Source organism: Prinia subflava, chromosome 16, assembly GCF_021018805.1.
Source record: "Prinia subflava isolate CZ2003 ecotype Zambia chromosome 16, Cam_Psub_1.2, whole genome shotgun sequence".
NCBI classification, from domain to species: Eukaryota; Metazoa; Chordata; class Aves; order Passeriformes; family Cisticolidae; genus Prinia; species Prinia subflava.
Genome location: NC_086262.1, coordinates 6,825,023 through 6,837,867, shown reverse-complemented (window position 1 = coordinate 6,837,867; position 12,845 = coordinate 6,825,023).

Sequence of the window (12,845 nt, the reverse complement as noted above, 5' to 3'; positions counted from 1 at the left end):
TCACGTTTTCATGAAATAGAACAAGGCCACTTACAAATCCCAAAATTCCAAACAATTCCATCCAATGCATACCTCTTTACAGGAAGAAAACCTTCTGTGAAAGTCCCTTCATGATTGCATCCAAATACAGATATTTATAGTAAATCAATATTAATTCGCTGTTACAAAACTTTGTACAAGGCTCCCATCAAGTTGATCCTGTCACTTTGTCTTAAAATATATTTTACAAATTACTCAAAGGTACTTTTCCATAATAGTTTCTTCAAGAGTTCATTTCTATCTTTCACAATTAAATGTTTTGATTAAAAGACTTATGGTGTCCCTGTAATTTATTGAACTTTTATTTAACTTGTAGACACATATATGTTCATCTGGTGTTTCAGTGTATGCAATTAAGTGCCCATAATGCTGGTTTATTGACTGAAATGCCAGGGTTTGCTGGAACCCAGACAGTTTTTCAGGTCAATATCTTATTGAGTTGGTGCACTTAAGTAATAGAATAATGCTAGAGTTGTATGCATGTGCCAGGTGAATGCACAGATTAATTAATTTTATGACTAAGTAATTATGCAGAAAATGTAGAATTTAAATATCTCCAGTCAGAACAATAGATCAGACAAATATGTTGAGAGGTCTCTGAAACATCTCATGCAAGAGATGGATTAACAATTGCAATTAAACTCTCCAGTACTATTTCTGTAAATAGTATCTGTGTATAAAGTGTAGACTAATCTGTGGTGAACAGGTAGAGGAGAGGAGAGCTGGAAGGTCCTTTTCAAAACCGAGAAAAACTCTGAATGCCTGAAATCTTTTACTGAAAAAAGCCACCCCTACCTGATTGCTTACAAGATTGTCAGAAACATATTTGTAAATATTAAATATACTAGGACTATCTTGTTTTATTGCTGTAGTTCTGTTATGTAATGCAGGATATAAAAATGTGTTCAAGTACATCATGAAGCAGTGATGAGTCAAAAGTTCAGCACTAGGACAGCATCTGATTTTCAGTCTAGTTCAGTCTGCTATCAAATCAGATTGAGATAAACTGGGACTAAATAACACCCATTAACTTTGCTTGGTCTCTTTATGACCAGTATTTTCTCTCTGGAAATATTTAGAGAAATTTTAAAATGGAGTTGTCATTTTTCTACTGCTAAGAGCAGAGTGGTTCAGTTCAGAAAGTGCCTTGGGTAACTGTCTGGCTGCAAATGTCACTTTGAGGAAGGTCCAAGGAAACATTTCTTTGAAGTGTCTTTTATATCTTGTTTCTATCGGCTTGGCACCCATTTTGCACTTTTTTTAACCCAACTGCTCAATCCTTTAGATGTATTTGTCATCTCTTCCATCAGCTATCTGCTGACAATATAACACTTACCTGCTATCAGCTCTTTAAGCTGGGTTTATTATCCTAGTTATAATATTAGTGCTATGACAGCTTAAACTTGCAGCTCATTACTAAGCAAAAACAGTTCTAGCAAGTAAAACTGTCCAATTTAATAACCAAAAGGAAGTTTCTTTTCATTCCAAACCTGTTAAATTTCTATACAGCCTTTGTGGTGATGGGAGACTTTCTAAATGTGGATATATGTATAGTTAAATCACTTAAATTGTGAAGATTATTGGACACATATTTTTCCTGCTTCTGTTTAGGTACACCTGAAATGTCCCTCCAGTGCTGATAGACTGGCAAAAAATTAATTTCCTGTAGCCATTATCTTCTGCCTTCTATTTCTTCACCTTTAAGCACAACTGCCAATGGCACATTTCAGCCCCAGTTTGGGGGCACCAGGACAGTAAAAACAGAGTATTTTCACAATGCTTCCTCAAGTTTTGGTTGAGTATAAGGCCAAGAAGAGGCAGAAAATGGGGAGAGGATGAGGTAATCATCACATACAAAAAATAAAAACAAAGAAACAAATCCAACAAAAATCAAACCCACCAAACCTAAACAGGTCAAATTCATGAAAGTCTGATCACTGGCATTAGAGAATAATCTCTTATTTTGCCATCTCATACAATGTTTCTGTAGGGTGACCCATTTCAGGAATGGAGCAGGCAATGAACTCTACAATAATCCTAAACCAACCACAAAGACCCGCTTGGCAGCATTGTTCTGCTATTTGGAATGAGACAAAAAAAGAGTACAAAATAAAGTATGTCACTGCAATCAGCCCATGTTCAAAGTTTCCAAGCCAAAGAAATGCTATTTGGGAAAATAATTCTCAAGCAATTCGGGTTACTAAACTTTACAGAGCTTTGTGAAGAGAACACTGTTTCTGCTTTAGGCTTGTTGGTCTTAATTTCCATCTCATTACTTGCCTGCAAATTGTGCAAAATTTGCAGTTGCCTACTAGCAGCTAAAAGCTGCTATCAAAGCCCTGCTTTAATTAACAGGAAACTGTACACAGAGCTCAGGGGCTTCACTCATTTTGCTAAATAGAGAAATTGACAGAGGTACTTGTTAATATGAGAAGATAATTATGGAAACTCGTATATAAACATACTTTTCACAGAAATTTTCACTTTGTGGCTTTATTAAAAGTGTTGAATGCTGCTCTTGCCAGCAAAGACATGCAAAGCCTGAGGGGTGAGTGGAGAGCACCTCTCTGCTGGTTCCATTCAGCACTTCTGAGTCTCAATCACCGAATTTTTCAAGGGTTAAAAGGAGCAAATTTATTTCATATGTTGGTAAATTTTTGCAGCTAATGTAACATAGCCCACTGTCATGGTCTCCTTAAACCAGGAGATTTTACATGGACTTCAGCAATGTCAAGTCTCCTTCATTTATTTTCATAGAGCATGGGAACTTCCACACTGTGGAAGTGTTGGAACACTGCAGTTCAATCTCTTGTTTCCAAAAGCACAGAGACAATTGTGAAAGTTTTCAAAACTAAATTCTGCATGCCATTGAATTCCTTTCAATTAATTATATCTCCTCATCTAATTTACTTCCACCTGATGCTTTCATTATGTAATTCTCAAAACCTGCATTTGCGTTAGACATTTTTAAGATGACTATTAACGTGAATTCAATATTCCATACAAGACTATGTATTAAATGTATGTATTAAATATAACAGTAATTTGAACATATTGTAATGACAGGTAGCACCAAATGGAGCAGCTCTTGGTCATAAGACTTGTATATCTTCAGTTATGGGTTATTTAGTGTAAAAAATTAAAACATAGTTGTTTGTTTTGCATTTCAGATTCTACTGGCTGCTTGTTTCAAAAGAAAATGGAAGTGTTCTCTGATTTTTGGTCTCTACTTTTTTTAATGTTTGTAGTATTGGATTTACATACCCCCCTGCTTCCCCCAAGCCAATAAACCAATGTTTGTTCTATGCTTCTTGATTAAAATAAGAAAAAAATGCATTGTGCTGATGAACATCTGTTCAAGACGGTTAAATGCAGATTCATCTTTATTGTTTAATTTGCTGGGTGGGCTCAACATCACTGAATTCTCTTCCCATGGGAATTCTACATCTACTGATATTTAAATAAACCTGCATTGTTCACCCCTCACCCAGTCAGTGCATCCAAATATTGACAATTTGCTTCTACCACTGCCACACCTGTAGCTGCAGTGAATAAGAATAAGCAGTGTCCTTTAGAAAAAAAAACATTGATTATGTCTATAAATAGGATGAAGAAATGCAAATTAGTATCCAGTTTGAAAACAAGGGGCTTTCTGAACATAAAACTTGAAAGATTTGGGTCCAAAGTGCCCTAGAATTTTCTCTAATATCATTAAAGAATACTTAAAATTGGAGCCATCATTTCAAAAAATCCACATTATTTTGGTCTTGTCCAGTTTTAGAACATAATTATTTTTAGTGATAGATTTTTTCAGAAGACTTTTCAAGATAAACAACTTCATTTTACATCATTCATGTGAGTTGAATGCAAAAGTGGCTGAGGTTTTGTTTGTTTGTTTTTTGTGGAGTTTGGGGGGTTTTTTCTAGATTTTTTTTAACTGATGAGAGAACAAAGATGGCAGGGTCAGAAACTCAATATGACAGTCAGCACCCTATGCACTGGAAAATTCTAATTCTTAATAATTTAGGTTAAGGTTCTGTGTACATCTCAGATGACATAAGACATTCAATATTACAGATCTCCATGCAGTTTTCCAGGGTCTGATGAATTAAGACAGAAAAGAAATGAGAATTCATAACTTCCCCCCTCTGTGACACATGTTATAGTTACCAATAGACTCTCAATAGCCATACAAAGAACTCCAAGTGTTGCACCACTGCAAAATAAAACATTCTGCAGAAAAGTCCACCTGCTCTTTTTAGCTGGAATTTTCCAACTCTTTTTTGTGTATTCAGCAAAAGCTGAATTCTGATTTTAAGGAGGCAAAGGATAGCACTCACCTACCCAACAGGTGGATTTGCTCCAACATTCAAAGGGAAGAACTAACACACAATTTTCTCAGCCACAGTCCAGACTCAGGACCCAATTCAGTCAGGACCCAATTTTCATCCCAAAGGACACCAGTCAGTGAAGTTTCCAGTAAATGCACTAAACAGTATTGAGGACATTTCCATTTTTTTTCTGATGCAGTCAAAAGTCTCACATATGACCTTGAGAAGTTCATGATTTCTGTGGAATTTACATCTGGGAAATCCTCACAGTAATGATTTCTGTCTCTTCTACATACACTGTAAACTCTTCACATCAGGGTCTGTGCCTTCTTACTTGTTTATTTCAGTAAAAATTCCCAATTAGCCATCCCAACCCATCATTGGTCTCTGAGTATCCACAATATATAAATACACTAAGAATTATTTGAGTATTCTAAATCATGCAAGTCAATGTCAGGAGACATTTTATCTCATTAAAGAGAATGTCAGGAGCCTCTTCATCCCACTTATTCTGCAATTGGTGAACATTCATCCACCTCACTGTGGGTAGAAACACCTCTCACTTTCAGAAGATATGATATTTTTATGCACACACTTATATGCAGCTGTTATTAAGAATGCAGTCACATCATTTTTTATTCTAATAGTGGGAGTACATAATCAGTTCAAGTGCTTCACTAGTAAGGAGAATTCAAGACAAATTATAAGTCACAGATAATTACTATTAATAGAAAATATGCCTCAAGGAGAATGGAGTTATTAGATAAACATCATTGCAGTGCTTAGTAGCTCAGGAGTGGATAAAAGAAAGGAGAATGACTTGCTCTGGGATTCCTTCACCCTGCAGTAGTTGAAAGGATATTTTCTTAGGATCCTTTCTTTTCCTAGGCACATAAATGCAGATTTCCTCCAGGAGGCATGAGGAACTCCAGCAGTGCCCTCTTGGAGCAGAGCAGTGCTTGTACCTGCTGCAGGAGATGTCCCAGCTCCCTGGCCAAAGCAAGGCTCTCTCAACTCCTGTCTCGAGGGATCACAGCAGAGCTCCTCACTGCAGCTCTGCTAGGAGCAGGAATTACTTATCAAAAACCAGATTTCATGTATATGACCTGCCTGCTTTAATTTGAATTTGCATAGAGGTGACATATTTTGCTCGTTGTGTTGTTTATGCCCTGTACTGGATGAAACGTTTCCAAGCTTGCTCTTCTTCTCTGCTTCTGAAATTTCATATAAATGTTTTGTTCTTCCTTTTTTCTCCACCCCAAAAGCTGGACAGGGTGCCTAACTGAGGCAGTTTGACAGCAGGGAGAGGATCCCTGGGGAATATTGCCCTGCACAAGGCTGCTGCAAGCTGAGGAGGAGCACTGAGGCAGCAGGAACACAGGAGCTGACATTAACACTGGCTGCTCTGTATTCTGTGAGTGAAAAAGAGTCTCCATGGGAGTTACAGGAATCACAACCCATACATCTGCCTGTCTGTCTCTGACACATGTGACTCCCCAGACACAGCTCTGTGGCTCTGTTACCAGCACAGCCAGCTCACAGACAGGCAGCTCCCCTCGGACTGAGCAGCAGTGCCAGGTTTGGCACAGCTGGGTCCCCTCTGTGTGGAGATGTCTGGGGACAGCTGTGAGCCCAAGGGGGAGGCAGGGATGGCCCTCTCCTGCCAGCTGCTGAGAGGCAGCAGGGATGTCAGCCAGGAAACATCTGCTCTTCCACCTGCAAGAGTCGTGGGGGCAAAGCTGCCTTCTGACCAGTGGGGGAAGAGACAAATGGATATTTTCTAATTATGCAATTGCACTCCCCTGCTTATTTTCTGTTTGGGAAAGCAGAGAAAATTGGCACAACTAGAAGTTTTGCTTACTAAAGCGCACATGGAATCAGCATCACACACCAGAAACAATTCTCAATTCTCAACCTCTAACCAAAGCAATGACAAGAGTTATGAAGTCAACTAATTTGATGCAAAGAAACATAACAGTGGTGTAATAGCAAAGAAATTACATGAGGAAATACTTGAAGCCAAAGGTTAAATTCCATGATACATATAAATTTTTCCATTATAAGTCACAGCAATCAGAAGGGGCATGATTTGTCTTTGAGACACTCCACAGAAGAGCCAGTTCATGAATTCAGGAATCTGTGGTAGTTTTATTTATTTATTGATTGGAGGTGTGCCAGAGCAGCCCTGTGGCCATCACTGGCCACAAACACACCTGGATGGACATTTCAGTGTGTTCTGCACAGCTCAGCAGCTTCACTTGTGCCTGACAACCCTGCAAGGTACACAAATAGGTACTCAGAGTAGAACCTGTAACAACTGGGGTTGGTACTCACAGGACAAGCATTCTCCCCCAAAATACAGTGCATTAGAACCCCTTATTGCAGTTTTGGACTCTAAAATACTTCATCAAAATATAAAGTAGAAAGGTGTGACAACAAAGGCTTAGGCAGCTTCAGCAAACCTGAATTTTCATACTGCTTTCTTACTCACTGAGTGGCATCCTAAAATTCTCAGTTGGCTATTCCTAAAAGCCCTGATATGGAATAAAATGCTGTATCATACAGTAGTAAGTTACCTAAATTTAGCCCTTTTAAAGAAATAGTTTCTTTAAGAACAGGTTCTGAAATAAAGGAAAGCATTTAGGATGGAAGCTTGGGCAAATAAAACACAAAAGGAAAGCAAATAACTCTTTCTGCCAGCATCCTGGTGAGAGGTAGCAGGCCAGAAGCCTGAACAATGTGAACATGTACATGGACATGAAGGATCCTTGTTAAGAAAAGTGAGGTGGAAATCATTAGATAATGACTTAATATTTCTGAATGACCCCCCTTTAAATCAGAGGAATGTACAGTCCAATCCATCTTTGGAGCTGTGCATGTCCAAAGCTCTCACAAGCAGCTTTTCAAGCTCTCACTGTTGATGTTTGGAGCTGTGTTGCCAAGGGAGGAGAGCTGACAATGAAGTGCTGTCATTAAAACCACACAACTAAACTCCTCTTTCAGGAAACAAGCACCAATGTAACATAAAAATAGTTACGGATATTCAGGATTGCTTTGTTGGTGCTTTATGTATAATTTGTTGGCTTTCTTAAAGATGGGAATATCTCTTCCAAATCTGATGTTTGAAAAGTACCCTCAGAAGGCTGGCTAAAATTAGAATGAATAGAACCAGAATAAACACAATTTCATTTTAGTTTTCATCTGTTATTATTTTCAGCTCTCCATTTAACTGTGAATGATCATGAACAAAATTTATTTCTCTTACTAATGATACAGTCCTCTTACTCTTTCATGTGGGATCACTTCGATTCAAACACACTAATGAGGCTTTCAGAGCTGAGCTCACATTTCCCATTTTCTTTGAGCATTGCTTCAGAAAGCAGATTTGCTATTTGTGGAAGCAGAGAAGATGAAGAAGCTTTAAAAATGCACCCAGGGTGGGTCCCTGGGATGATCCTCAGGATGCACCAAGCAAGGCCTGGGGATGGGATGCTGGAGGAGGCAGTGTGAGCACCCTGCAGCATCCCAGCAGCACCCAACGTTCTCAGAGGTGCACAGCCTGTGCTGACTCATCAGTCCATACAGGATCAGGAGTGATGAGCCATGCAGGTCCACCGGGATAATTCAGTGTAAACCCAGCACTTCCAACAGCCTGGGAAGAACAGAGACACCAGGAAGGGGTAGGAAAGAGTCTGCAGAAGTTCATTTGTATGCGGCAGTAACAAAGCACCTTGCTCAAACACAGCATAAAAGCAAAACCCAGAACACTTGCACAGGTACATTTTTAGTCTGTAATTGGTTTTTGCTTAAGACAAAGTAAAAGTTAGAATAATGACATCTTGTTTTCAGTAGTAAGACAGCAACAGTGGCTGTATTATTTACAAGAGGCTAAGCAAGCTATACCTGAATGTTTTAGGTTGGGAAGCTTTTTCTGCTCTTATTTGTATACTGGAAATACATTCAAACCCCTAGAATAGCGTGGTTAGAAATCAAGAAGACTACAGACACAGTAAAAAAAAATAAGAGAGAATCAGAAACTTACACCAAAAAAGAATTAGAAGAATGTAGTTCTATAAAAGGGCAAAAATAAAAACCTGTGAATATTAACAGGAAGGCAAGAAGAAAAAAATGAATACTAAACATCATTCTGAACCCTTGAGAAGGTGATTTCAAAGGAAACAGGGAGATAAATGGATGACAACATGCATATTAATGAGCCCAAAGCAATTCTCAATTACAGTTCATTATCATTAACCATTTGAAAAGTAAAAAGCAGATAAACAAGTCGGCCTGCTCCAGCAGGAGTTGAAAATTGCCTGGCAAGAGATGCTTCCCTCTCAGGAATTCTAAGTAAAGGCAGAGAGTGTTTCTCTGGATGTAACACTTAGGATTCAATTCAGATAATAAAAAAAAGACTTGGGGAAAGGGGAATTGAGTTGCATTATCCAGAAGACAACACACTAGTCATAATATTCTGAACCCTCTGTTAAATACATCCTCCCATGCTGGCCTGCAATAGTTTGCTGGTCTGAGCACCAGGTTCCAGTGCAACTCCCCTGACCTTTCCACCTTCATTTGACCTTCCCATCTCTCACCCAGCCCAGCTCACTCTGAAGTAATGCCCTGTCAGCAGGTTCCAGGCTCTGCTGATTGTTTTCCTGCTGCTCCCTGCTGTAGGAACCTTCCCTGAGGATTGCTGACTAAATACAATTCCCATGCAACTGCATACATGCTGGGGATCAATTCACAGCACACACGTTATAGGCTCAATGTCAAAAATTTCTCGCCTTGTAAGTATAAATTCACCTGCCTTGCTTAGATGAGGTTTTGGAAAGAACAAGGATATGGGAAGGGGACAGGATTTAGAAACTAAAAAAGGCTGGTAGAGAAACTTTGGGAGCCAAGGACTCGTGTTGCTTGCTGTAAGGAGTACAGTATGCCCTGTCACACTGGAGTTTGAGAAACTCCTTCTCCTCCCAGAGCCCCTGACTGGCTGCTCTGGAAAGCCTGAGCCATCACAGCCTCCTTGGAATGAGTGTCTGGAGTTTGATAATTTGCAGAAACCTGGAAGGATTTTGGTGACCTGCTGGAGCTGGAAATGAAAGAAGGGAGCTCAGCAGCTCCTCAGCTTCACCACCTTCAAACCAAACAGGTTTTAATGTTGGAAGTCTGGCTTCAAGCATTTCACTCACAGAGCAGATGAGGCACCTAAAGGAAAATTCTGGGGCACCCTCCTGCAAAATAATCGAGGGTTTGGCACCAATGAAGAGATTCCCAGGGTGCTGCCTTGCAGTCAGCCGACAGGAGGGGTTAGGTGTGCCTCCCCAAGGAGCCTGCCCTCCCCCTGGCAGGGGTTTGAGCCCTGAGGATGCTGAGGGTGTCCCTGTGGGGCACAGAGGATGCAGCTCCAGCTCCCCCAGCTGCAGCACCCACAGCAGAGGGGCCCTTCTGCCACGGCACAAGGAGCAGCTCCCAGCCAGAACTTCATTAACAGTGTAATCTATTTGAAACCTATTTCATCTGTGTTCTAAATTTATTTTTTCTATGCCAAAGCTTCATAAATCAACAATTTATAAGCTTTTTTCCACCAGACTTTCTACCACACAGAGACAGGAGTCTCATGAGTGACAATTGCTGTTTCCATCAGAATAGATGTATTTATGCCCTAACTGTCCCTATAAAATTCTGTGACAAGAAAACAGTGGGTGAGAGCTTGGCAAAGAAAGTCTTGCAGTGATTTGGTGTGAAAACCAGAGAGGATCAATGCAGTACTTATTTTCATTCTTTTACTTACTAAATCTTATTTACAAACCTATAACTTTTGCTAAATTCTATGCAATTGGTATTTCTCCTCTTTTGATGTTACAAAGTCTTCTGCTTTCACAGCTTCATTCTAGACAAAATAGGAGGCTATTTTGCTAGCCTCTAAATTTTGTAAGATTTTTATTATTGGAGCTTGAAAGAAATTCATATCCTGCCACTGGATCCTCAGTACAATAATTAGTGATTCCCTTGATGTGAGAAACATTCATTTTGCTTTAAACTTTTATTACCATCCTGCATCTAGTATAGAGGGAATAAAGCATTTGTGCAACACTAGACCATTACAATTTCCAGGAACATTTTATTTCTTGATCAAAAGCTGAGAGCTTGTGCAAACCATCAGAGATAGAAACTGTTTGGGTTTGTTTAATGGTGCTGTATGATAAAGTTACCAGACAAGGAATTTGTTTGGAAGTTCCATTTCTTTGAACGTCACAACATGGTTCTTGCTCTTTGTGGTGAAATCAGGCAACAATTTGGGTCTGTACAATGCACATTTCATAATTCTTTATTTACCAAAGCTGGTATTGTCCAGTCATAGACAGAATTTCAGAACAAGGGCTAAGACCTGGAAAAAAAGAACAAATCCATCATTTTGAAACTTTTTCTCTTATGATAGCAGCTTTGATGCCCAGTTCTACACAAATACTTCCAAAATCTCCAAATGAGAATGACCTAAATTTCCAACTTTTTAATAGAGTAAGCAGAAAACTATGTGTATGCAGTTGTTCAATATTTACATTTGATCACTAAAATTTAAGAATTGTATCCTGATATTTTGAAAGCATTTGAGTATTTCTTGAAAGACTTTTTTAAACTAATTACACAGCAGCTTCTGTGTAGTACATAAATCTGATTTTGTTTTACTTTGTAATTTGATGTTGGAATTCTGTGGGATGCTTTCCCATAGGAATAATTATTTCCCAAAGCAATTGCAATGTATGTGGTCAGTACAGGGTTTGGAAAAACAGGGCAGAAATAATTAATCTGGATAAAGAACTCCAACTGTAAGGCTTGCCCATTTGTGCAGACATCCTTCAAACACTTAAAGCAGAGTTAACCTGTTATAAGCTCTTTGTTGAGAAGGGCTCTAATGACATTTCTTTTAACAATTAACAGTACCTCTTCTGAATTCAAATGTGTTTAAGCAGCCAGGGCTAGAAATCAGGGGACAGAGAAGCACAAAATTACAAGATCAATTCAAATAATATAGTCATCTTTGAAAGTACCTCCCTATACACCAAGTCCACCATGGTCAGGTAGCAATTGATAAGAATGGTCTAAAATTACTTTCTGAAGCAGAAATTTCTACATAGAATTGAGAATTATCACCATTTGATATTTGTTCTTTAAGCAATTTTCCTTGTCACTTATGGGCGACCTACACCAATTCACACAACTCACTGGCATCTTGCATATTTATGAAATTTCATTTACTTTTCATTGCAGCAGTGTGGTTTTCATGACTTCTGGCAAAAGGGTGATATGGAGAAGTCACAGGTCTTTACCAAAGCCTCTACAGAGCCCTCAACAACAGCTACTATTCTCCTGTTCCTAAAGTTGCTGTCACATGTGACATTAGAAAAATAAAAGAAGGGAAAACAAAGGCATCCATAATTTATTTTGTATTCAGTTATTTTCCCTGCAGCTTTGATCAACAAAGTTTACTATTGAAGGCATTTTCTGCTTGGTTGCTCAATATTACAACCACATTGTATTTTTTCATTTCAGAAGACATTTCAATGTAACATTTACTGTTGAAAATGTCTTGTCTGTCAAGACAACAAAAGTTTCACCATTCAGTTCAATAGGCATAAGCCTTCAAATTCATATTAAGAAATCTATTTTGCTGACGTGCCAGTAAGCGATGTGATTAGGGGGGTATATTACCCACTGATCATTTCAATGCACAGCTATTGCAATAAAACATTGGCTTTAACTAAAAGCTTTGATGTCATCAGCATCCATGAAAATGGAGCATAACGAATGTGTGAATGGGAGACCTCTCCAATCTGGAAGTTAATTTGCATGACATTATGACCTTGTTTGCATAGCAGAATATTAAAATATTCCTTTTAGCAAACACTGGCATTTTGAAAACCCAGGAAATGCCATGCTGAGATCTTAATAGGTTGTTAGTTATATTTCAGCTTCTCCAAATTTTTTCCAGATGGGTGTAATAAAAGAAAATAAATCCTTATTATTATAGGGAAAGGGTAGGATTTTTTTCCTTTAAACATCCAGAATAATGTTAACATATATTAAGAGACCAGTATTAAGCTATTGTCAGTCCTCCTTGTGAATATTGTACTGTATTTTAGAGTAATACATATGCTGTCATTTCCATAAGAATATCTATTGTTCAGGATAAAATTATTGTCTTTATAAAAAGCTGAATATTTTTATTATTATATCCATTAATGAACGAACAGAAGGAAATAAGGTAGGAATACATTTCATCCATCAGCACAAAATCTTCAGCACTCAAGTATGCAATAATGCCTTATTACCCTCAAAGAAAACCAAAAAGGAAAAATAAACTTGTGTGACAGCCCCAGCCCCTGACAGTGCAGCTGACAGGACTCCCAGGTGGGTCCCTGCTCCCTTCTGGTGGTGACTGACCTGACTTCTCCACAGGAAAGCCAAGAAAGA